This window comes from Strix aluco, chromosome 3, assembly GCF_031877795.1.
Source record: "Strix aluco isolate bStrAlu1 chromosome 3, bStrAlu1.hap1, whole genome shotgun sequence".
NCBI classification, from domain to species: Eukaryota; Metazoa; Chordata; class Aves; order Strigiformes; family Strigidae; genus Strix; species Strix aluco.
In genome coordinates, this window is record NC_133933.1 from 54,013,326 (window position 1) to 54,040,779 (window position 27,454).

Sequence of the window (27,454 nt, forward strand, 5' to 3'; positions counted from 1 at the left end):
GGGATATTATTCAGACTGATGGAAGTTCTTTTTATTGTGAATGTTTTTCTCAGAAATGTTGTAATAATATCTGGGGGCTTGACTGCATAGACCCTGTTCCTCCCTGTATTTGGTATAGACCTTACTTCTGCAGAGATAAAACTGATTGTTAGACTTTTGTATCGAGCAGTTTACAGATTGCTGGAATAATTTTGGAGCTGATTTCTGGGGAGACTGTTGTATTGTGCCATTGCTTTTAAAAATTTTTTTATTGCTGCGTCATTTCCTGAAAGAGCCTGTATAATTGTCCAAGGTGAAATTGTTTCTTTCCTGTGTGTCCAGTTCAGTGGGTTTTTTATTGTTTTCCCTGAGTTAATCAGAAGACAGCCAGTTTAGAAATGGGTTCATTTTTGCTGTGAAAATATTGAGGAGGAGTTAGTGAAAATGTTTCTCTCTGTTGTGTTGTCAGGCTGTTTCTTTGGGCAGAAAAAAATGTTAGTGGAAAGGATATATAGGTCAGATAGATCAGGAGCTGTTTTTATGTACGGATAGTTCAGAAGTATTGAGTAGTGGCCTCTTGGTAGGTAATACTGAGGTCTTGAGTGGTGATGATGCATTTTGTTCAGTATGTGTCTTGATGTTAAGCAGTTACTGATTTTATTCTTTGTTATTTGAATGGCTATCACTAGTAAACTCTAAACAACTGCAAAAGTAAGCCTGGTACATTAGTTGAATATGATTTGGATTGTTTTATTGTAATTTGGTGAAGTATGTGAGAGTTTGTTGTCTGAAATTTTTTTGAGTGTGTCAGGTGAAGGAGGTGATTTTTCTGTTTTTCTGGAGCTCTCCTGCATTTTTAGAATTGTTTAGATGGTCAGAGATTTGCAGAGGGTAATCCTTTAATGATGAGATGTTTGGCCTTAGGAAGTAGACGTCACTGCTTGGTCTGAGTTCCCTCTTGTACTAATTATGTTAATCACATTACATCTAGAGCAATTGTTCTCAACGTGTACTTAAACTGATGTTTTCTCTGTCTTTATTAGGCTTGAATTAAGAATTTTTCTGGTTTTTTTTTTCTGTCTACTCAAAAATACTGCTTCTCCGTAATTTATAAGCCTTGCTTCACTGAAGCATTTTCTGCCTGTATCTGCTAGCTATATTAGAAAGTAAACAGACTGTGATTTTTGTCATTTCTCACTCTTTCAAGTAAATTAGGGCATGCAGCTTCTTTTGGTATCTGACTGAGAAACAGGTTTCCCAGTTTTGTTATTGTTTCCCATCAGTTTACATTTTGAACCTTTGCAGATTATCAATGTCTTCTGTAAAGTTTGGGCAGTGTAAGAGAAATAGTATTGCAACAACGGATTCATTAGTATTTTATGGAATACAAAACAGTTTCCCTCCTATGGAAGACAGTACTCCTTAATGTTGACTGGCCCTGCTGCTCTTTGTTTTCAGATTGTTTCCCTCCTGTACCTGGGATCTTTGGTTTTAGAGTAAAAATCAAGCAAGGAAAATTAAAAAAAAAAAAAAAACCAAAACATCTCATTAATTGATGAAGAAGCTCTGTTCTGATCATGTGTGGAAACTGTATACCCATGTAGCAAATACTTTTTAATAATGATTATTTATTGTGATGTAAGCTAACCTGAATTACCTGCATTAAAATGGAGTAGGGATATTCCCATGGTCTGTAAGCTGAGAAAGCAATAAATAAGAACAATGGAATAGTCATTAAATTTTATGGGACAGCAGCTTTTAAATTCAAGTATGAAAGTATTAACTTGGGAAGTGTTGGCCTAGACAAGGCCTGTAATCAAACATTGACCAATAAGGGTAAAAAGACAAATGTAAAATAAATATATGTTAGCATTGCTTGTTCTGTCCATTAAATGAGACTTGCATCTTGGTGAAAACAGAGTATGTGATCATAGTTTAATAGTCTGTTACACTACATGTGCACAAATAAAGGATGAGTAACATATTTATTCACAGATATTCTGTATGCCAGTAGTGAAAACTCAATTCAGCAAAGTTGTTCATATCTTGTCCATATATAATATAGGTGTTAAAATTCTTCCATCTCTTTTATCTGCCATGAAGTACAGGAAGCTCTGAGGATGAGTGAAAATTCATCTTTTACTGTGGAGATGGCTAGTTGGATATAAATGATAACACCATACTGGAGGACTTCATGTTTTTGTGGCTGAAAGTGAATAATGGTATTTGTCTTAACCTCACATTGGCTATTACTGAAGATTTTCAGCAAGTTTACTTCTGAAACTGCTCTGTTATCTTAAGACCTTGAATTCAGATTGTATAGACAGAAAAGAAGAGCACAGATATAAGTATATTCATAGTATGGGCTTAATGAAGATGTCCTGGTTTAGCTAGGATAGGGTTAAGTTTCCCCAGCAGTGGGTGGGAAGCTCTAGCCGGGTTATTCCATACCATGCTGATGTCACCTCCTGGCGCCCAAGCGTGGGAGCGCAGGAGAATCGGTGAACACGTGTGTTATGCCATATCTCTGCTCTCACTGCTGTATCGGTAGATATCTTGCTCTGTTCATTGTTATTACTGTTATTGTTGTTGTTTGTTTTGTCGCTGTTGCACTGTTGTATTAAACCTCTCCTTATCTCAGCCCTGGGGCTTTGTATTTCACTCCCTTTGTGGGGGAGGGGCAGCGGCCGCGTGGTCTCAGACCCTGGCAGGGCCTAAACCACCACAGAAGACTATCAATTTTGTGTGTCATCCTATAGTGATTTAGCTAATGGTGATGCTAATTCAGTTACTTTATCCTTCAGAGTATCTATGATTAGATGGAGTTTTAGACTAGTTGTCCTCTGCTTGTCTATCAGATTTCATGCAGCTGATTCAAAGACTGTACTTTTCATGGTGAGTCATAGTCACTTAATTTGTCCTACTGGTCATTGGTAGGTCAAGTGCTTTGAAGAGGTAGCTTTGTCCAAAAATGGCTGCTTCATACTATGCATAGGGAAATAAATCCTGACAGTTAACTATCTACTAGACTATAATAAGCTTTTCTTTTTTATGTTTTATGAATGCATGTTAAATTACATTTCCTCTTCATTCAGCAAGATGAAGGCCTAAGCATGACTTCATCCCCATAGGTTTACTGCTATACATTCCCTAACTTATTGTTTCAGGTGATGATACCTATTTAAGTATGTTAAAGGAGGGAGACATGTATTGCACATAAACAAATATTGCTACCTCTGTTTAGCTGCCATAGACTTTTGTTGAAGGAAAACTTATGTCACAAATATTTCTCAAATACTTTGAAGCTATTAAGAATGTCAATGGAAATTATGTAGTTCAAAATGTGTACTCAAGTTTCAGATAATAAAAAAAAAAAAGCCCAAACAAAACAACAAAGCTTTGAGATGAACTTTCTTCAATAATATTCAAAGATATAAGGATTAGAGAAAAAGTCCTTCTATAGATTATTAAGTTGCTAAAAAGTGGGAAGTAAACTATAGAAATGCCTAGACAGTCTTCACTATAGAGGTCATCAGTAGTTTGAGAGGGATTTTTACTTTCATAATCTCTCTGGAAAAATGGATGCATACTAGGATGATAAAGTTTCAGGCATACTGAAAATTAAAACCAGATGTATAGAGGCTCAAAAGAATCTCATAAAGCTGAGTAATTGAAGAATAAGGTATCAGATAAAAATCAGTTTTGACCGATCTTTGACTCTGAGGCCAAGTTGCATGGCACATCACATCTACAAAGCTAAATTACTTTTTCCTCTCTCCCAAATGGGATGTTGCATCCAAACTACTTCCTGGAATCATCCTGGGCAGGTGTTAGTCCTCTCATCTGAGCCCAAATGTTTTGGGAAAGTGCAAATTGGCAAGGTCCAAACCATGCTGTGGCTGCAAACAGTTATTCAGGTACTAGTGATGTTCAAGCCCAGTCTCCAGCCCTATTTCCTCTGTTACTTTAGGCCTAGCCTGAATTAGCTAATGCAGCTCAAGGAGAGATGCTGGGAATATAGTGGAAAAATTGGCTGTTAGAGCTCTAGCAACAGATAGATAGTTCAGCTAAATACAACCAAACAGGAAACATCATTGAGTCATTGTGGAAATTTGTGATTAGTTTGAAGTTCTCTACATGTAATGTCACCTTCTTAGGATACATAGAAGAGCAAAGATGAACAACAGATATGTAAAAGTCTATAATCTGCATTTCTGAAAGTCCAAAAAACAAGAAAGAAGGGAAGGGTTTTTTTAATGTAGATATTTTTGCTGATCTAATATGTGACAAGCTAACAGTTCTATCAGCACAGCTGAGGGTGTCAGATGAACTGTTTGACTAGCAGCATGTGAGGATTGGAGGAACCACTTAACCTGACTTTGTCAATGGAGAATGTACTTGGATAACAGCACACTAAGTTTAATTATGTTTATTTTTTTAATCATTTAGACAATTTGAGCAAAATGAGTGACTATTGATTATGGAACAGGAGGAGTTTGTAGACTGTAATCTCCTCTGGATCTGAGAGGGATGGATCTTTTTTTTCCTGTGGAACACTTAAAGCTCGGGTGTAAGGAGGTTTTGGGGGAAATTATAATGGGTTATAAAACTGCTGTCAACTGGTGTTGAGTCAATAACAGGTATAAATTTTATTTGAAGGACTTGTCTTCCTTAAATATCAGGACTGAAAAGCTAAAAAAGAATTAGTTATTTAAAGAATAATCTTTTCTCATCAGTAGTGCTGAGTTTCTGTTCTTTATAAATTCCCTGAAGACATTTACATCCGTTGAACTATATATATGACATTTGAGGATGCTTGTTTAGTATCCATAGATCTTATGTTCTTTTGTAGGGGGCTTGTTGTAGTGGAGGGAGGTTAGCAAGGTCTGAATTTTTTGCACTGGCTAATGCATTCAATTCAGCCACAGAGATCCCCACTTCTGATAACACCATTACCTCTTTATAAAGCCTGCCTTGCTTGTTATCTTTACACTGTTATGACTTCTGTGGTGCTGATACCAAGCAGAGGGGAATTCTTCATTCTGCAAAAGACCTGGATTGTAGCAGAAGTTTTATAATTATGACTGTCATGATGAAGACAGTTGAGAGATTTACCTTTTTCATGGCAGAAGAACTGAAGGGCACCCCGCAAAATGAATTTGGCTACAGATTCGAAACAACAGGACGTCCCTTTTCACACAACCCATGCCTAAATTGTGAACTCATTAGCATAAGATATTTTAGATGTTAAAAATGTAAATGGGTTCAAAAAGTGATTAGACACATTCCAAGGAAGAAATACTTCATCAAGAGCTGTTACATACAATGATCCTGATGCAGCCTCCAGCTGAGAAAATTCATAAGCATCTGATTGCTCTGAGGACATACTAGAGTAAGTATACTCCATGCATCTATAGTCTGCGCTCTCTCTCCTTTTCATATAACATAATTTCTTCTTACTTTTTCCATGATGAGGTATTACTAGCCATTGTCATAGTGAACTCAAGTAGATGGACTTTTACTTTAGCAGACTAGAGCCATTCTTCTCTATCATTACACTTCTGCTGCCTCTCTGGGATTTACATACTATCCATTGTTTGAATTGTGAATCAAGTTGTCTTAATAAGACATTTGAATATGCTGAAAGAGAAATTGTGTTTTTATATTATAACACATCATTAACAGATCTTTTTAGATAAGCTGCAAGAGGTCTTTTCAGTTGTAACACCAAGACATCTTTCAAACCCTTTGGAGACAGCACCTTATCCAGTCTTGTGTTGCTTAGCTGCAGTACTGAGCTAAGTTATTTTATTCTTTCTTCCAACCTGCATTATGCAGTGATACCCATAAGGGATGATTGTGAATCTTTGGCTGGCAGAAAAAGTTAATCCAGTTGAAATTGTTGAGTAACACTTAGCAATAAAGTAACTTTCCTATATTTTTTTTAAATGCAAAGCTAGAATGTTTTGTGTTGTTCGGCTAACAGAAGAGATGTCTTTTACAGGGTCCTTGGTCTTCACCCTGAAGTGCTACAGTGCTACAGTGTAATTTCATTTGTCATTAAATAAGTATGGGGAGTGAAAGGGAAAGAGATGATTGTGTTGATGAGGAACAAGGGTTAGGAAATTAATAAGACACAATTCAATAGTAGGTGTGGGAGGAGGAATGTGTGTGAGTTTTTGAAGGATTTATAGTAATTGGGTGTAACAGTGACATTAGATTTTGGTGACTGGGGTGGGGAAGTGACAACAGACTTGTTATGATTATACTAGTTCAGTTTAAGTGGGTTCATTGTGAACACTCAGAAATATTTTCATGCAGTGCATCAAGTGTTTGTATAGCAATAGAGAGATGTTTATTTCTGGGGACTTGCTGGACAGTGATTTTAGATTTACTGTAGAACACTTGTGGAGGTTTATCAACACAACTTTTAAAGCTAGTAACTACACAGTGACCCACCTTTTTGAATCAGACTTGTCATGACCCATGCAGTGAATGCTTCTTTAGGACAGGAGGAGGTTACTTCATCTGAAGTTTTAAATTACTGAATGTGCTCTTTTTGCATCGTATAACCTAGGAAGCCATGTCATTGTGACACCTGCTGGCTTACCATCATGTATATATTTCATGGCATATCATATCATATAAATGTGCTTCAGGAATAATCTGAATTCTGAATTTTCTCTATTGCCTGTTACTTTTCTTAAGCAAAATTTTAGTTCTACAAGTGATAGTGTGTTTTTACAGGAGTGCACTATTACCAAATTGCCCTTTCTGACTGTTCTCTGGTCCAAAATGTTTTTACAGAACAATAACTGTTATTCTCCACTCTGCTAAAATGCTTGTGTTCTTCAGAAGGCTTTGCTTATAAGTAGTCATCAGTGACAGTAAATCTCTGATATATTTGAATGTTTGGGGTACTTATTGTGGCAGCCAACTGTATACACCAAGTACAGTGAAAATGGCAACATATAATATAGGAAAAGGGTATTACAAGTCTTTTCTCAAGTTCTGGTTTTTTTTTTTTTTCATCAAAAACTCTCGGTTGCACTGATTAATAACAAATACCAAATTATGAATCAACATGGTTTGTGCAGGTCTGAAAACAATTTAGACTCTTCAAAATGTTTCACGTTTCCATTCACAATAGGTGGTACAGAGCAGTATTGGAGAGTCACTAAAACATAGGAGATCTCAGAAATATTATTGTTGGACAAGGTCCAGTCCAGCATCTTTTATTGACCATTTCAGAGCTGAGTACAGATGAATGGACTACTGGCCCATGATGACAGTTTTTTATTTTACAAATAAGACTTTATGATTTGAGAATTGATAAACTCAAATTTTGGAATGCATACTACAACTGTGTTTCCTAACAGACAGGTTTATTTAAGCACTACCAAGATTGGCCTGTTGATATAGGGACATAAATAAGATGCTTTTAAACATATTTGGAAAAAACTCACCAAACCTATGTTTTTTTTTTTTTTCTGTATGCTGTATGTTATTTGAATGTTTTCTTTGAAGTGTGACAATGCCTATGGTGGTTCCTGTTCACAGATGTGGATGAGTTGTCATCACTCTGAACTTGTAATTTGTTAGTTTATATAGCTGTCCATCAGCTAATTATCTGGAGGTGCTTCTGGAGCACTTCTAAGAATCTAGAAGTGCTGATAGAATCTAGAAGTGCTTCTGGGATTAGCTGAAATATGCATTGGGCAGGTTTCTGATTTTAGCAGAGCCCATTTTTTTTTTTTTGAACAGGAGCAATAAAGGAAGCAAAGGTATACACAGAGAATCCTCAGGAATAAATGTCATGTTAGAAGTTCAACTTTTTTCTTTTCTTCTTTTTTTCTTCTTGTAAATCTGTAGTTAAGGGGAGAGAATCTATTTGATTTAACTTCATTCTTAATAACGTGCATAAAATCTTGGATAAATGTATCTTAGTACTTGATTTATTATACTTGTTTTTCTGTACTTCTGTGATGCATCTTAAAATGTACAGTGGCAGCTTATTTCAAATGATAAAATATTTTCACTGGAACTTTTATGAACTCCAGAATTTCTTAGTTGAGTTTTTGAAGAGCTCTCTCTTCTACAGACTGTTAAGAAATGATTGACTTTTTCTGAGTGATTGCCTCTATGTAGACCTTCTCCGAGACTGGTGTTACCATCAGGGCTTTGGATTTTTCAATCACAGGTTATTATACAGGACGCCAGGCCTTTTGGCATCAGATGGGATGCACCTGTCCCAGAGGGGGAAAAGGATATTGGGGCAGGAGTTAGCTGGGCTCAATTGAGAGAGCTTTAAACTAGATTTGAAGGGGGAAGGGGAGAAAACTGGAACTCCCAGACATAAACTCCAGGGTAGATTACCAGAGTTTGTGGGCTGTTGTGCCAGTGACGACCCTCACCCTGCCATCTCAGTGGGGGCAAGGGATGGAGACATGCAGCACAACAAAGATGAAAGAGATATTGATGGATCAGTAACTGTGGTAGCACCTGTGAAAGATCAGGCTGGACTTAGGACTTCTAAATGCAAAAAGGTGCTGGAGACATCAGCCCATCTGAAGTGCATGTATAGCAATGCACACAGCGTGGGTAACAAACAGGAGGAGCTTGAAGCCATGATGCAGCAGGAAAATGATGTAGTGGCTATTACAGAAACATGGTGGGATGTCTCCCATGACTGGAGTGCACCAGTTGATGGCTACAAGCTCTTTAGAAGGGATAGACAAGGAAGGAGAGGTGGGGGTTGGCACTGTATGTTAGGGACTGTTATGATTGCTTCGAGCACAAGCATAGTGAAGACAGGGTGGAGTGTCTTTGCGTTAGAATCAGGGGGAAGGCCAACAGGGCAGATGTTGTAGCAGGAGTCTACTACAGGCCACCCAACCAGGACAGAGAGGTGGATGAAAAATTCTGTAGGCACTTAGGAGAAATCTCACAATCACTCGTCCTTGTTCTTGTGGGAGACTTTAACTTCCCAGGCATCTGCTGGAAATACAACACAGCAGAGTGGGACCACTCCCGGAGATTCCTGGAATGTGTGGCAGATAACTTCCTGACACAGCTGGTGCATGAACCGACCAGAGAAGGTGCCCTGCTGGACCTCCTCTTTGTGAACAGAGAAGGACTGGTGGATGATGTGGCGGTTGGAGGCCAACTAGGGCACAGTGATCATGAAATAAGAGTTCTCTATTCTTAGAGAGGCCAGGAGAGGGGGCAGCAGAACTGACATCCTGGACATCCAAAGGGCTGACTTTGTCTTGTTTAGGCACTTGACTGACAGAATCCCTTGGGAGACGGTCCTGAAGGGTATAGGAGTCCAGGAAGGCTGGGCACTCTTTAAGAAGGAAGTCTTAATGACACAGGAGCAGGCGGTCCCCAGGTGCTGTAAGAGAAGCCAGCAGCAGAGAAGGCCACCCTGGCTGAACAGGGAGCTTTGGCAGCAACTCAGGAAGAAAAGGAGCGTTTATGGCCTGTGGAAGAAGGGGCTAGCGACTCACAGTGATTACAAAGATGCTGTGAGGCTATGCAGGGCAGAAATCAGGAGGTCTAAAGCCAAGCTAGAAATTAATCTGGCTTCAGCAATCAAGGATAACAAGAAATGTTTCTATAAGCATGTCAACAGCAAAAGAAAGACCAGGGAGAGTCTCCATCCCCTGCTAGACACAGGAAGAAACATGGTAACAAGTGATGAGGAAAAGGCTGAGGTGCTTAATGCCTTCTTTGCCTCAGTCTTTAATAACAAGACTGGTTGTACTGAGGGAATCCAGCGTCCTCAGCCAGAAGACAGAGGCTGGGAGAATGACCCCCCTGCAATCCAGGAGGAGATAGTCAGTGACCTACTGCATCACATAGACATACACAAGTCTATGGGACCGGATGGGATACACCCGAGGGTGCTGAAGGAGCTGGCTGGGGTGCTCGCCAAGCTGCTTTCCATCATTTACCAGCAGTCCTGGCTGACCGGGGAGGTCCTGACAGATTGGAAATCAGCCAATGTGACGCCCGTATATAGGAAGGGTTGGAAGGATGATCCGGGAAATTACAGGTCTGTCAGCTTGACTTTGGTGCCCCGGAAGCTGATGGAGCAGCATCACATTGTGTGAGTACCGTCTCACAACACATGTGGGACAACCAGATGATCAGGCCCAGTCAGCATGGGTTTATGAAAGGCAGGTCCTGCCTGACGAACATGATCTCCTTCTACAGCAGGGCGACCTGCTTATTGGATGAGGGAAAGGCTGTGGATGTTATCTACCTTGACTTTAGTAAGGCCTTTGACACCATTCCCCACAGCATTCTCCTGGCAAAACTGGCTGCTCGTGGCTTGGATGGACAAACTCTTTGCTGGGTAAAAAACTGGCTGGATGGCCAGGCTCAAAGAGTTGTGGTGAACGGAGTTAAATCCGGTTGGCGGCCGGTCACGAGTGGTGTCCCCCAGGGCTCGGTTTTGGGGCCACTCCTGTTTAACATCTTTATTGATGATCTGGACAAGGGGATCGAGTGCACCCTCAGTGAGTTTGCAGATGACACCAAGTTGGGTGGGAGTGTTGATCTGCTCGAGGGTAGGGAGGCTCTGCAGAGAGACCTGGACAGGCTGGAGCGATGGGCTAAGGCCAACTGTATGAGCTTCAATAAGGCCAAATGCCGGGTGCTGCACTTCGGCCACAACAACCCCCAGCAGCGCTACAGGCTTGGGGAGGAGTGGCTGGAGAGCTGCCAGTCAGAGAGGGACCTGGGGGTGTTGATTGACAGGTGGCTGAACAGGAGCCAGCAGTGTGCCCAGGTGGCCAAGAAGGCCAATGGTGTCCTGGCTTGTATCAAAAATAGCGTGGCCAGCAGGGACAGGGAAGTGATCTTACCCCTGTACTTGGCACTGGTGAGGCCGCACCTCGATTACTGTGTTCAGTTTTGGGCCCCTCACTACAAAAAGGACATTGAATTACTCGAGCGTGTCCAGAGAAGGGCAACGAAGCTGGTGAAGGGTCTGGAGCACATGTCGTATGAGGAGCGGCTGAGGGAACTGGGGTTGTTTAGTCTGGAGAAGAGGAGGCTGAGGGGAGATCTCATCGCCCTCTACAACTACCTGAAAGGAGGTTGCAGAGAGCTGGGGATGAGTCTCTTGAACCAAGTAACAAGAGATGGGAGAAGAGGTAATGGCCTCAAGTTGCACCAGGAAAGGTTTAGACTGGATATTAGGAAGCATTTCTTTACAGAACGGGTTGTTAGGCGTTGGAATGGGCTGCCCAGGGCAGTGGTGGAGTCCCCATCCCTGGAGGTGTTTAAGAGTTGGGTTGACATAGCGCTGAGGGATCTGGTGTAGTTGGGAACTGTCAGTGTTGGGTTAATAGTTGGACTAGATGACCTTCAAGGTCTCTTCCAACCTAGATGATTCTGTGATTCACTTCAGACATTGAAATCACCTGCTTAGGTCAGCATCAGCTTGTTTGTATTTGTATCTTATTTGCCTTTTGATAAATGGGCAGAATGAAGCCCATTAAATTCCTTGATTTCCTCTATCTCCCTAGGCTTGTAATTTTTTTAAATATGTATATTAATATGTTTGTGTAGTTCTAAGATTATTGGAAGATATACAATTTTTAGTAGGTTTTCATTTTAAGGTCTTCCATTTCTTTTTACATGTCACAGTGATGGAACAATTTCCCTTGGTTTCAAGGTTCTTCCTCTCTTGATATGTCCAAATCCCTTATCATCTTCCTTTCACTGCTCTTTCTGAAGACGCATTTTCTTAAAGAGTGCAGAAACGGAGACACTTGTCTGAAGCCTTTTTTTGTACAGCAGTTAGATGAGATTTGTCTGAGAGCCGGGCAGTCAGGACCTTTCTGACTGATAGCAAGCTTAATTTAATAGAGCTTTGGTGAGTTCTGACTCTACCTCTTAGAAACAAAAAGCTTTATTAAGGGCTTCTGTCATTACTGTTTTCATATCTTTGAGGCTTCATCTGTACTTCGCAAAAGGTTAAGGAAAACCATTACTACAGTAAGTGAGAAGGACACACATTTTCATAAAAAGAATCAAGTAAAAGGAGGACAGGTGTTTCTCGATATTCTGAGGGCCTCTTTCAGGATTTTTGCATCAGAAGTCACTCTGGTTTTTGAAAATGTTTTCAGAACATATCAGGGATCCAAACCTGGAGGGAGGAATCAATGAAAACTGTCTTTTGATAACTCTTGTGTTTCCTTGAGGAAACAGGTTAGAAATCTAGAGAACAGTATTGAATTTCTGTTCTGACCTTCCAAGTAATCCTGTTATCTCAGTCTGACCTCTGTTTTGAAAATACCTCTAATTAGTTGCAAGAGAGATCATATTTAATTTTTTTTTTTATTTGACCTCTTTAATCCTCACAAATTTTTCTTTTAGTGGTTGCACAAAGTATATGTTGTGTTCCAAATACTGGCATCCATATAGACAGGAAAACAATCACACAGCTCCATTTTGTTTCATGAATGCTACTAGAAAAGTCTAGATCTATGCAAAAGCAAAATGTATTTATTTCAGAGAAAAAGTATCTGGAATTCCTTATAGCCAATTGAAATGTGGCAGGAGAATACATGCTGAACAATGATGCTTTTCTTTGAGTTGATGATACAAAGGGTCTTGTTGTTTTGCTCCTAAAACACATCTGAAGATGAAGTCTCTGTACTTTGGCCAAAAAGTATGTGAAGAATAGTTGTGTTAATGCTTCTGTACTGACTATTTCTTTTACTCTTGCCTTTCATACTGAACTCGTACCTGAAGAACCCTCCTAGCTTGTTTATAAATCCTTACCTTATTGAGTCCTTGTACAGATTCAGAATCTTATAAATTTTCCACTACTACTTTTAGCATTTACTAGAAAAATTACTGCTCTGAAGATTAATGTTTCAAAGACATTGTGGCATAACACATGACAAACTGAGCTGCTCTGTCAGTAGAGAAGCTTAGAAAACAGCTTACCTGCTTATCCCACTCATGCTTTTTGTAAACATCCTTGGCTATGTTCCCAGTAAAGATAGGTATATGAAGCAGTTTTATCTAGTGGTTTCTTGAAGGAATCCCTTATGTACTGAAACTGGAGCCCTTTGGGGTAGCGTAAGACAGATAAGAAATGGACAAAACCAAGGCAAGTAGATACACTTGAACTAGAAAAAGGAGTAACTTGTATAATGTGTTGCTGATGGTGGGCTGAGAGACTCATCCCTTCCAACTAATTAACACCTCATACATTCCAACAAATTTGGAATAATTCTTGTTGGTTTTAATTTTCTTGCTGATTTTCATTTCCAGCTATTACAAGATTGATCAGGTAGGATGCTACAGAGCCTGGATTTCTTTGGGCTTAAAGAAAACATAATTTCTAGAACACAAGTTGCAATTCCAGTAATAAGGAGTATTTATATTAGCTGTTAACTTAAACAGACAACTTAGAGTTTCTAAAAGAATGCTTGCAGTTATGTACTTGTTTTAAGGTTATGGGAAATCCTTTTGTATGTCAAATGAAAGGACACTATCACTAAATGATATATGGAACAAGAAATAGGTCTAGTGACGGATAATTTATTTTAAAACAGAACCAAAGCATTTAATCAGAATTTTTTGCTTGTTTTGGTAATTACAAAATGATGTTTAGCAGAACAACACAGGATTCTGTCATTAAAATAATTCTTTTTGAGTGTTTGTGGTGCTGTTTTCTTTGGATGAAATTATGTACAATATGGTTATGACTAGCATTGACCAAGTGATAGATTAAATTGAAAGATTATTCCTCTTAATCTTTAGACTCTAAACAACCTCCCAATATGTTGCCAATGTGAATGTGTCTTTGGGGACAGAACCCAGGCTGCACTACATGGCTGACTGCCAAGTCTTTCCACTGGAAAGCCAGCTATTATTTTCTACTTTTTACTGCACAGTGGGGTGCATCCACCCCTTTACAGCATTCAGCCATAGCTTTTTATTTTACAGCAATCTTTCGTATTAGATATTCACAGGAATAAATTTTCTCTAGCCATGTAGGTCATATTTCTCTTAAGCCAAAGCTGAAATGTAACAGACTCATTTCATTTCTAAAGTGTCTTTGTAAAAATTTTAGTCTCTAGCTAGGATTGTTTTTGGAAATGCACACATTTTTACCCGTCACTGACATTGTAGGCATACCTTATCCAGTTTCATTGCCATACTATGATAGGCAAGCAAGCAAAAGTAAATTAGGGAGTAGTTCTGCATTCCTTCACTATACCTGGAATTGCAGTGGAAACAGAAAGCAGTAAATGTAATAATACAGCATAAATCAGTAACTGGAACTAAAGGCATCTTTTAGAATGAAGTTAGGGAATCTGCTGTTGTGCTGTTAAAGCAAGTTTCTCTCCATGCTTGTGAGATTTGGCTAAATAATTCAAAACCAGGAAGCTAACAATAATTCTAAATCTTAATCCCCTCCTCCCTTTGATTGTTTCCAAATCTTCTCATCTAAAGAGACAATCCTAAGTCATTTAAATGTAGGATGGACCAACAGAAGCTGCTCATGACTTAGCTGCGTTTGTGTTGAATGTTAAAACAGCATTTCAAGATTTGAAGATAATAATGTGAATTCTTATATAAGCCTTTCTCTGAATGCTGTACACATATCTAAAACATACTAAAACTTCTTATTCTTTCCAGTAATGTGCTAGAGGAGACTAATAAATAGAAATCAATGTTGATGTAGATCATAATACCCTTTAAATGGAAGAACCCATTAAATCTAGACATCTCTGCAACTGCTACGTTTCACTAAAGAGGATGTGTCTGTGTCTCCTGCCTGAAGGTAGCCATAATTGCATTTTTTTTATTAAATATGAAACTATTGCATATGAAGGAACTTGTTATGCTCCAAAAAAAATTAACAGTCATCGTATGAAAGACAGCTTTCAATGCCTCCTTAAGAGCCTCAGAATCTCAGGCTCTTTTAGTAGGCACCAACTAGTCTTGAATAGCCCAATCATTAAGAAACTGAAATGCTAAGGAGTCCTGTCTGCTCAAGCAGTATTCCCTCGAGCCAGAACCTCTTGGTTCCTAGGAAATAACTCTGTGGTTGATCTAAGCCTGTACTACCTGCCCTCAACGTCCTTCCCTGGGTGTGTATATCCCGTCCTTCCCTTGCATTGGTCATTGTGCTTATGTAATTGTAGATTATATCTCCAGTTCACTGAGTTGCTGCAGCTGAAAACTACTCCAAGGTAGTGGGGAGAGTACAGAGGTGGCAGCTCAGGCTTAAATTAGTTGCTGCTGGAGTGGACCTGCACCTTGCAATTCCTCTCTAGATAGGTTTGGCTCTTCAGGAAGAAACAGTTTCAAATAGTCTAATCTGAGATTGCATCAGTTGTAGTTGGCTAAGTAATGGACACACACTGGCAAAATATTGCGTAAGGTTGGGTAATAGATTCATCAGAAGAAAAAAGAAGTGCCATGCAGTTCTTTAAACTCTGGAAAAAATACAAATTTTTAAATAACATACATCCCTCTTTGAGTAATGTTCCATGTAGGTATCAAAGCGAGGACTTTCCAGGTATGACATGTTAGACTGGATAAAATATGCTGAGTGGACAGGGTGCTTAAAGGAGTTAAACCTTTAACACAGATTGCACTAATAAAAATTGCAGAGAGAAGTGGTGTACATTTGAATAAATCAGCACATATGGGAACTGATATATATTAGTTTGGAGTGAAAGCTGAATTTTCAGTGTGTTAGCTATCTCTTTTTATAGTGAATCCATTTTGTCACATTTTGAAGGTGACGGGAATTTGCATCTTTTTCAAGTAAATTAGAATACTAACAGACACCACTTTACCAAGTCGAGACATTGCTGTGGCTGGAAGAAAGACAATAGAAAGTAAGACAAGCAGTTACAAATCATACAATTCCTAAGTGAATTCTGTGTAGGCTAATAATTCAAGGTGGTGAAGAGAACAGCAGATAAAGCATCTCACGTATCAAATAAGCCAGTCTGGCACAACATTTAAAAGCACTGACACATGTGTTAGATGCATTTGTCTGACCTTTTTCTTATTTTCTGGGAACATCACCTCAGAGAATAAGACTGAAATTTCTGTGGGGTAAAATTTCTAGAGTAATTTCATTGTTAGTTATTGTATATCATAGTATGAATTTTATACGTATGCTTAAAGAAAAGTAAATATAGTGAAACCAACAGGCTTTTTCTCTCTCAGCTGTCTTACAGACTGTCTATCTTGAAACCTTTTGTATAGAGTTCAGGCTCAGAATGCATGGAGTAACTTGGAAGTGACCCTGGAAAATAAATTACTGTTTTATAGAGATTTTCATGCATTTCTTGTGTGCTTTTGTTTCATTTGGCTTTATTGGTTTTTTATACTAACTCATAAATATGGGTTTATAACCGTTATTTGTACTTTTATGCTATTTTGAATCCTGCAGCTTTATTTGCAATATTACTGTCTTTTTTGTATGGTTAGTGTTGTCTAATGAACTTATAAATACTTCATTCTACTAGAATTTTAATAATGCCATCTGTTCATTTGATGGAAAATGGCAAAACACATTGAAGCAACTGCCTTTTTTTCTTGACAGCTGTATTTTTAAAGCTTAAGATTTAAGTTTCCAGTTTTTTTTTTCTTTAACAGTGGCAGTGAACAATATTACAAACAAAAGGATACAGTTTTGCACAACTCTTACTTTGTGAATTACATGTATGATTTTCTTTAGATGCCGTTTGGGTTTTTTGATGATTAATAAATAGTATTTTATTTTTTTTAGTAGAACTTGTTTTCTACCATGGCAGAAAAATGATCCTAGAGAGCTCAGTAAAGTACATCACAGTTAGTAACACCTGACATCTTTGTCCAAGCTTCTTACTCATCCTGGCATCTCTGTCCCTCTCTCCTCACATCTCCTCCTTTTGAAACTCTGTTTTGAAGCGCTTTTCTTTGGCTTTTCTTTCCACTTTCAGTCTTGCCTTATTTAATTATGTTAATGTTTGTCTTTTGAACCACCAGTTTATTACATAGTTATTAGGCAGTTCTGCTAGGTGTACAGTTTTGTGACTTAATCTCACTCCTGCAATTAGGTGACAAAACAAGCAGCCTGGTGTTTAGAAATGGTCAAGTCCCTAGTAGCTCTTGAATGAATTAGTGCTGCTGAGCATTTATTGCTTGTGAAAATATGGCCTTATATGTATGCCTATATGGATGTGAGACCCAAACGGATTAACTAATGTGGCTCTATGCTGCAGAATAGATGCAGAATATAAAGAAAGCATGTAAAGGAGAAGTTGCGTCACAGGGTTGTTTATCCAAATTCCTCTTCCAGGTATTTGTGTGGTGCTTGCTTATGTAAGAAATTCATGTTGGTTTTGACAGAACTATATGGCAGGCCTGATGAAGTAAGTTGGGAAGAATGATGCTGTAACTGACAAAATCTTAAGATTCCTCAATCATGACTGTTTCAAAACTATTTTGAAGGCATGGGGAGAAGGGACTTAGATTATGAATTACCCTTTTCATACTTTCAGGAATAGATTTCTCGCTTGGTTGCCTGCTCTCAGTGTGTGATCATTAGTAGTTCTCTTAGATTGACGATTTGGGAGATAGACACAGCTCCTTATCCCAGCAGGTGGCAACTTCAGCCATGCTGAAGAGGTACGGTTGGCTCTGGTTCCCTTTATTCCACTGACAGAAGTGCTTCTTCCACTCTCTCTTACTGCTGTGTTAGATATAGTTTATTAGCTTCCCAGCTGATTTCTTTATATATTTCCTGAGTTCTTATTAGTATTTCAATTAATTTACCATCTGCATTGGATTTTGTTAGTTAAATAAAAAAGCACATAAAAGTAATTCTGTCTTGTGTAAACACATACAGTTCTTCATTCACTCTAAGCTCCTACATATTTGTGGTTTTCTTTTGGATGTTTCTACAATTATTTTTTTCGTTTTTCCTTGATATCTGTCTGTCAGATGGGCTGTGAGCAGAGAATTCCTTCTGAAACTTAGTATAATCTGTTCTCTGTGTGAGTGTGAGGCATGTTTGCCTTTCAACCTCTGAAAATGGGATGCTTTCTGTCACCAAGTCTTTCTCATGTTCCTAACTGCAGAGGTACTGTGATTACCTTGCTTGCTTATGGTTGAATGTTCTGGTCAGCTAGATTCTTACGATGGGGCAAACACCTGTGCCTGATAGTACAGCCAGTCTTCTGTTTGAAGCCCGTGTCAAAGTTTCTGTACTTAAAGTTGGTATGCAGTAGATTTGTTGGCGTAGTGGAGTGTGAGGATGTTGCTGGTAGGTCTGTTCAGAAATGAGAAAATCATCAGTCCACTGAGGACTGGGTTCTGCCTGTCAATTTTTGTGGAATCTCCTAGAGAACCACTGTGGATAAAAGGACAGTAATCTGGATGCTGATGGGCCAAGGTGTTTAATGACCATAACTCCCGATGTATGTGGACTGTTAGGTGCCATGACGTTGCAATGTGTTCCGGCGCTGCTGTTTGATGCTGGCTGTCACAGATTATACAAGACCAATCAGAGGTATATAAACAGAGTTTTGTTTGGAATATTCTTGTTTTCAGCCAGGAACAACTGGTGTCACATTTTTTCTGTTGCTTTTTAGTAAGCTCTGTGTCCAATATTATAACCTTTGTCAATTATTTCACACATTAAATCAGAGAATTGTTACATAGTGCAGAGCCTTAAATTGATGCTATAGGAGCCCACGTGGCTGAGTCCCCACAATTTAGTGAATTATCATTCTCACTTGAGCTGTGGTAAATCATCATGCCTACTCACAGTTGGGGTATTTAACTTCCTTTCTTTTCAAGGAATTGGATGCCTGACTTGTTCAGAGATTTTTGGAGATCCTAGTGCATGTATCACTGCCTGAAAACTTCTCTAAGTCTGGCCTAGTACCTTTAATACTGTACTTGCTACTAGGGAGAGTTAAAATTTTGCATTTGTTGAAATGCCAGTATAAGAATATTGAACTCCACAACATGTCTTGGAATTTTTTTTTTTTTTTTGGTACAGCAGCCAAAAAGATAAATTTTGGGTTTTGCTTGTTTGTTTTTTTCCATAATTCCTGTGGATTATAATTATCTGTCATTATAAATCTTTTAATAGTAAAACTGTCTAGTTTAGAAATTCAGATGGTACTGTCATTATCTTTTGTAGAGAGCTATCTCTAATTTTGTAGTTACATATTCTGTTCCTTTACACTGAAGTTATAATTATTTCTCTTCCAACAGTCTCCTTGCAAGCAAAATGTTTCGCTCATGGTGGTGGTACTTATAAGTAGTAAATAGTTCAATCTTCTCTTGGTTTCAATCTGTTTATCGTGTTAGTGTAACATGTCATTTTTCAAATACTCCAAAGTCCTGAATTATCTTCACATCGTTATTCTGTAACACTCAACACACAGTCACTGAGAGCTTGATTATGATTACAGACAAATCAGCTGAAATATCCTAAAAGCAAAAAGGCTTAATTTGTAAATTTTATTCTGTCACTTTTTCTTCTTCAGTATTATCCGGATTAATTTGAGCATTTTCTCAATTTCTTGATTTTCAATCTCCAGGGTAAAATAAATAAAATACATCTCTAATGTAAATGTACGCATGTTGTAGTTACCGTAGGGTTTCTTCAGAGGGATTGAAATGATTCCCTGACGTAAATATGTTTCACACCGGATCACTACACCCTCCCATGTGGTAACCTATCATCTCAAGCTCTAATGATCCCTTACCCTTGTTGACGTTACCAAACTTTTCCTCTGGGGCATTTTCTTTTGTTTCTTTTGTTAGCTGGTCTAAAGAGAAGGAAACTGCTCAGTCTTGATTTTTCTGCAGATGTTGAGGATTTTATTGCAAAGTTCAGTAACATGACATTTGTTTTCAGTGTAGTCAGAGATGCAGAAACAAGAAAATCAGGCAGTCTATGAAGCTTCTTTTACCAATTTAAATTCTCTATAGCAGATAAACACTGGAATCAGAAAATTTTAAATTTCCTAAGAGTGTGATAGCTTACAGTTTTATTACATGGACATGTTTTTTCCTAAAAAAATCCTATGTTTCTAAACAGAAAGAGGTGAGAATACAGTGAACAAAAAGGAAGGATGAGAACAAAATAGACTTAAAGGGAAAAAGTGTAGTAAAAACATTGGTATCTGACGCTCTTTTTCCCCAAGGTAAGTGTAAGATTGCGTTTTTCCCAACAAGTGTAAGATTATTACATTCTCTTGCTGTCACTGAACCATATGCAGTATTTCCTGCTCCAGAAGGTGAGAACCTGCTAAAATGTCTTGGCCTGTTTGGCCAACAAACCTTTGAAGCCTCACTACATGCTAGGGGTGGGAACTTCATGGCACTGGGCTGTGTGCATTCTGTGATCCCATCCCTTGCCTCGTAGGGGTGAGAGTGCTGTATGGGCTGTATACAGATGGTGGGGAAGGAGGAGGAAGTGCCTTTCATTAAAATCCTCCAGACAGCTTATCAGTCAGGAAGAGGTATTTATGAACTAGGAATGAACAAGCCAAACCCAAGAGGCTCAGCAGGGTCCAAAGAGTATGCATAATAAATCATGCTTTTAAAATATCCAAATGTCTTATGATGGACAAGATCCAACGAGGCTTTCTCAGGTTGTTGGAGCTTTGTAGGACTTACTTCCGGTAGCATTCTCTTTTAATCATCAACTTCAGCCCTGGGTCACTATGCATAACAGGAATGCCACGACATTTAATACATAAAAGCATTTCTGGTTTCCAATGCATGCTGTAGCAGTTCTATTGATTTCAGTGAAAATGCTCAAGGTATCTATCTGACTAGTATTTGAGCCAATGGTGATGTAATTTTTTCCTTCTCACTGAAAACACCTGCTGAACACAATAAGACTTCGACCTTGTGCAGTATATTTGAAACACATTCAAAAGTGAAGGAACAGCTCTATTCAGTAGTGAGAGAGCAGCTTAGTAGTGTTAATGCTGTTTCTGAAATACATCAATTGGACTAAACTTTAAGGATATCTTATACTTGGCAACCAGCAGGATTCTGGGACCAAAAAGTAGGAGAAAATCAAGTTTGATTTAACAGCAGTGATACTGAAATTGTATTACTACTGGATGAGAGACTTCCTTCACCAAACATGTTTGCAAGACCTGTAATCAATTTTAAAGAAAGCTGCCTATAACAGCTAGTGCAGTGAATGCCAAACAGAATTCAGTGACAGGCAAGAAAAGTGGTAGATAGAGGCAAAAATGTGCAGCTGTGAACTGGTGAGTATGAAAAAAATTGTCTTATACATGCTCTTTAGCCCATTGTCTAGTGGCTGTATTCTGGTAATAAATGATGATTATACATTGTTGACTGGTAAAATAGATGAATGAACCAATTTAACACTCTCTTTATTCAACAGTCATGTTGAGTAGGATATGAAATCATAGGCCAGTTACCATAAAACACAATGTAGACTTTCTTGGTGAAGACCATTCACTGCTGGAAACTATAAAGTTTCTTCCTGGTGATCAGAGACTAGTTTGCAGCATGACTTTTACTGAGGTGTAATTCAATCTGAGAGACTTATGTAGAATTTTATGAAACTTTAGCTGATGTGGGGAAGACATCATTCCACAAGTTCAGAGGCACATCCATAATTCCACTATTTAAACAGAAGTGAGAAGGTAAGTCTGTTAATTATGAAGCCATTTTCTTGATCGTTATTTTGTGGAAAAATCCTGCTTAGATTAGCCTAAATTGTCACAGCAAGTATACAGTTGAGAATTTTTTGTCCATGGATGAGCAAAGTGCGGAGCTGTTATCAGTATGCTTTGCAATTTCAGAAACAAGAGCAAAATCTGTATCTTCTATAGGTCTCTCTGTTCTCACAGGTGCTGGTGATCCTTTCAGAGGGTCCCTTTTGAAAATTTTCTGGCCAGAATAGGTTGTCCTGCAAAATTGCTCCAAATGCTTCATCATTTTGGAAGGGCTGAGACCTTAGAAAACAATGAGCTTCCAAACATTTAGCTGTGTCCAATGAAGTCAAATGCACTGTCTCCTGGCTCCTATTTTGTGGATGAGTCTCTTTAACGAAGTAACAAGCAATAGGACAAGAGGGAATGGCCTCTTGCACCAGGGAAGGTTTAGACTGGATATTAGGAAGCATTTCTTTACAGAACGGGTTGTTAGGTGTTGGAATGGGCTGCCCAGGGAGGTGGTGGAGTCCCCATCCCTGGAGGTGTTTAAGAGTCGGGTTGACATAGCGCTGAGGGATACGGTGTAGTTGAGAACTGTCAGTGCTAGGTTAATGGTTGGACTGGGTGAGCTTCAAGGTCTTTTCCAACCTTGATAATTCTGTGATTCTGTGTAGTGTCCTGTTTGCTTATATGTGAAGGAGCGTGTAAAATTTTAGGACACCTGGCAGACAATATGTTTCTCTGCTTACCATCTGTAATGAAGTCTTGTTTCAGGACTTACTTATTTTCTGATCAATGTTACTTTGTTGTTTAAGAAGAGGAAGAACTGAGCATCCTTTCTGAGGAACTTTTAAAAATGTGGATCTTGCTGTTGGTGTAAAAAAGTTAGTTTTCATATTTTGTTCTGCTTCGAGGAAAGAAACCTAGTGTGCCACCAAGGATCAATACTAATTAATATTCCCTTTTAATTTCTAAGTGTCTTTCTAAACAAACTGTCTAAGTTAGTTTTCTATGATGTAATATTACAAGTGCTTCCAAACTGTGAAATAAGTCCAGACAGTTGAAAGTCAGGAGAGCTATTCAGGTGCTCTCAGTGAGATTGTGCATTAAGAAGCAAGACCATTTTTGAATGACAGCTTTAGCATTTCTGTTATACATGATAGTTGCCACTTTTGGAAACTCACCCTCAGCTAAGGTGTCTTTGAAAGATCTTACAAATTCAGTGGAGGCATAAGCTGCCAGATGCAAGATGTCTAAAATAAGAATGTAGAGTATCTCAAACAAGCTGCAATTAAAATAGACTGACCAACTCATCTGATTGATGCCATTCTACCGGAGGAATAAATTAAACCTGGTAAACTCTATTTCATGGTGATGAAATCAGTATTTAACCAATCTGCACTTGTTGATGTGGAATTTCTGTTGACGTGTGGGTGTATGACACTTCTTAAGGGGAAAAAAAGCAGCAAAGTTTTTATGCTGGTCTAATTGCATTCCAAACAACTTGTGTCTTATTAGCTGAAGAAAAAGGAGCCTAAAGCAAATTTTGAAAAGTAAAATTATTAGGTCAGTCTGACATCTGCTATGTGGGAAAACATTCTGTGGGAAAATGTGACAATACAGCTATCTGGGATCTCATAAACAGAATTAATCCTAAGTGTTTGTTTGCTGTCATCAACAATGGTGGACTAGCAATAGTATTTAACTGCACAGAATAAAGAACAGTATAAGACCATATTGTTTTTCTGAAAGAGTTCCTGTGATAAAACTAACTAGGCATTAGAATTATTGCTTCCTTGATAAATACCTCAGAATATCACTTCTGAGGTGTTGAAAGCTTGCTTTGCATGCAAGTTGTCTTTGTGACTACTCTGGCTTGGCATCTTGCAATTTTCAGAAAATCATTCACCTTTGTGGTTTTTTTTTTTTTAAAGTATGAAATGAGATTTTTTTTTTTTTACGTGCAAAATAAAACGTGATTTTTTCCTAGTAAATGAACTATTACACAATTTAACACCCCTTCACACACCCCCCAAAAAAGAGAACCCCAAACCAAATTAAATGTGATCTTGTGTATATTGTGCCAGATACCAAACCTGGCCTCCTTTATACTGTGCCAAATCCCAGACCTTCTGTGGAGGTTTTTTCTGTCTGTTCCCTTTCTTCTTTTCTGCTTCCTCCTATCTTGCTCTTCTTGGTTTAGTATGGAAGCTTTCGCAGATGGAGGTTGTCTTTAATTACCATAGCAATTATTATGCATACCTGTAGTGTGCTGTGCAGTTGTTATGACATATATGTTGGCATATTCAGAGTGCCAGAACTAAACCATACACATTTCTTGTACTACTCTGTGTTAATAATTATGTCAGGTATCACAAAAAATTAACATCTTCCTAAATTCTATGAACAGCAATACTACCAACAGATGGGATTGAGAGGGTGACACTTGGTCATGTATCATGGTTGACTGTATTTGATGTCTAAAGAAAAAGTGAACTCCCAACTGAAAAGTTTCTAGTGGCTGGAGCATTTGTATGATCTCTTTCACAAACACTTGCTTTCTCCCAAGGTGTTTATTTTCCTCAGTGCAGACACTATTAAGACACTTTCCCCTATCTAGCTGTTTTCCCACGCAATGTGCCATAATAAATGGGGACCTTTATATTCAAGCAGAGAATTTTTCTGTGAGATTTAACACTATAGCAAGCTGCTATTTATTGATGTACTTAATGTCTCTGAATTTATTTTAATGGTTGATCTGTTTCTTTAAAAGCTTCATATTTTACAGGGATGGAACTTGTTTTACAAACAAGAGATCAGTGTGTTTGTACCTCTTAAACAAAATTAATGGCTTTTAAATAAACAGGAGTATGCAAATTGAAGGTATTTTTCATCAGCCCCCTGTTACTTTCATATATTAACTAATCCTGGATTTTGGCTATTAAAATAATTTGTGGGAAAAGTTGCTGTTCCAAGGATTTTTCCTAGCTCACAGAAACCAAATTGTAAGAGAAGTATTGTACTCTGTGCTGTGGATAAAACCACAGCGAAGTGGTGCCAGCACTGAGGTGTATGTGTATCCTGTCACTTGATGTGTACTTGTGCCTTAAAGACTGCATCTCCAGAAAAGCAATTTGATTCACTTCACGTTCATGGGGGTCACGTTTCTTCCTTTACTCTTGGGGGGGAAAAAAAGGACTCTTGTTAGGCTTTCAATTTCTTTTAATGTTGAAAATTATCTTCTAGCTTGTTGTGTAGTAATTTAACTTGTGTCTAGACGTATTAACAGAGTATTGATGCTATTTTTTTCCCTTTTCCCCCTCATCTTTTGCTTTCCTCCTTCCCTTAAAAAAAAATCTTCCATTTTTCCCACCAGTTCATAATCCCTGAATTGCAAACTTTGTCTGTGTAGCTCTAATGCCCAAACACTTTGTTTATCTTTCTTCTGAAAAAATGGCATATTGTTTATAACTTTTTTATTATGAAAAAGTATTGTCTCTAATAATTGTTCTGTAAAACTTATCTTTATTGAGTACCATAGGTGTTACTTTTTCCTTCCTGATCTGTTAACATATTTCTTTTAATTTCCTCACAGAAAGAAATCAAATGTTCTTTGATGTAATGACTGTCTGTCCATTTTCATGTCTTATACTCAGCAAAATAGACCCAGATGTGCACAGGGACTTCATATGTTACCTTTATATAACTTCTTAATACAAGAATGATGCCTTTATAATAAAGAAAGGAATTGGCAATGGATCACAAGGCAGGAGTGACACCTGTGTATCTCATGTTATACAAATTAAAGCACAGTATTATATATATGTGGGAAGTTTCATGTTGGGTTGATGGCATTTGTAACATTTTGCTCAGACTATGAAATTGCATTGACAAGGATCTCCAAGAATAGGAAGTTATTCATTGCTCTTTCTGATGTTGAAGCACTGAAATTTTTTTTATAGTGGCCCAAATAGAGATTATGTAGGCTTTTATACTGTGTAGTAAACTTTAGATTTGGTGCATTTAATCTATCTTCAGTCTATCATTGGACGTTGCAGTGACAGTTATGTCTCACAATGGTGTGAAAGACACAGGATTGTGATGTTAGTAATATAGACATATTACAATAAATTCCTTTTGTTATAGTAGAGGGAGATCACTAGTATGATTTACCCGTGCTTTTCAGCATATACATACATAATTTGGGTAAGAGTATGCAGGGTTTAAGGTAATTTGAAAAATGAGATTATTTTTTTTAGGGTATGAAGCTATTCAGAGTGCAAAAAGTACTGAGTAGCTGAGAGAGAAAACAGCTGACAGTTAATACTGATAATGCTGACTGCTTTACATGGGGGAAGATGTTTCTAATTTTACATATGCAGTAGTGGGCTTTTAATTAGTTGTTAACACTCTGGAGAGAGATACCTTTATTACAAAATACAAATGTTTAAAAATGTTAGCTCAATATTTAGTAACCATCAAGAAACAGGTAAAATGTTGGGAATTACTCTTTTCAAAGAGCGATCAGACCTCTAAATCATCCCTGTGTCATTCTTTAAGTCCCTGTTGTGTTTTCTTGAGCTGCAGTATTGCCTGTAGTTCTGGACTTCCCATCCTGGCAGGAGGCAGGGGGATAGAGGAGACAGGAGCGGTGAGAGTCACCCAGCAGTGCTGAATGACTTGTTTGGCACCAGCAGCAAACCAGACCAGATCTCTCAAGCCAGGAAAGGTTTTGATGGGGTGTAAAGCAGAGAAGGGCTTGTTTGAGAGATTCGTAGAATCACAGGTTCCATAGGTAAGGTGAATCAAATTAAATTTGTAATGCGGAGATTCAAAATAAGAGAGAGAGTTTTTCTCATAATATGTGTTTAAAGTGTGTAACTCAGAGAATGTTGTGAATGCTGAAGGATGGTGGCTCAGGTTTAAAAAACCAACCAACCAAAATCTAACACCCCTCCTACCTCCTGAAAGTGTGAGGAAGAAAACCCCTTCCTAGTCTTTTAAACAGAAAAATATCACCACTGATTCAAGAAATGCTTGATCCATTGGTTACTGAAAACTGAGAGTGTACTCCAGGGAAAACGTCGTCATGTCATCACTCAGTTTTCTGTTGTTTACATCTGTTGTTGCTCACTGTCAGAAATCAGGTAGTAGGGGAGATGGATTTTGAGTGTAGCTTTGGCTGTCCTTGTAACAGGTATGTAGATTCCTGTGTTCAAGGAAGATAACATCACTGAACATTGCAGAGTATGTGTTATACATTGCATTACTAATAACAGACTACTTTAAATATCTCAATTAAGTTTATGTCCGTGTTCTGCATGTGTAAGTTACTGGTATATCATTTGATTGGGGGTAAGAGAAGACTAATATTCACTCATAGTTGTGAAAGACATTATTTTACTTGATGTCAGTCAATGTTGAGGAGAAATTTCTATGATTATAGAGAGTTCTTTCATTGGAAATTTGGTCTTGAATTTGTTTTCTAGAAAATCTTTTTTTCTAGCTTTATTTTTCAAAAGTTCATCTTAAATGGCAAGACACGAAGAGCCTTTGCTGTTGATAATATTGAAATACTTGTAAATGTGCCCTTCTCAAGGGGCACCTTGAGATCCCTTTTTTACCTGGGGATGATTTTGGAGAAAATTTAATGTATCTGCTGTTAAGCAGCCTAGGTGATACTATGTCTGTATCTGAGAGATATCTGAAAACCCACTCAGTTAAGATGTATCAAAGCATATGTAGATTAAGATTCACAAATATAACCATATGGTCTT

The 27,454-nt window shown here is 38.2% G+C and overlaps 1 protein-coding gene across 3 annotated transcripts in view; it reads left to right on the plus strand.

Annotated features, from left to right (window-relative positions):
- Positions 1-27,454, plus strand: part of PDE10A (phosphodiesterase 10A) — a 382,004-nt gene that overhangs the window by 279,303 nt on the left and 75,247 nt on the right. The window lies entirely within an intron of this gene.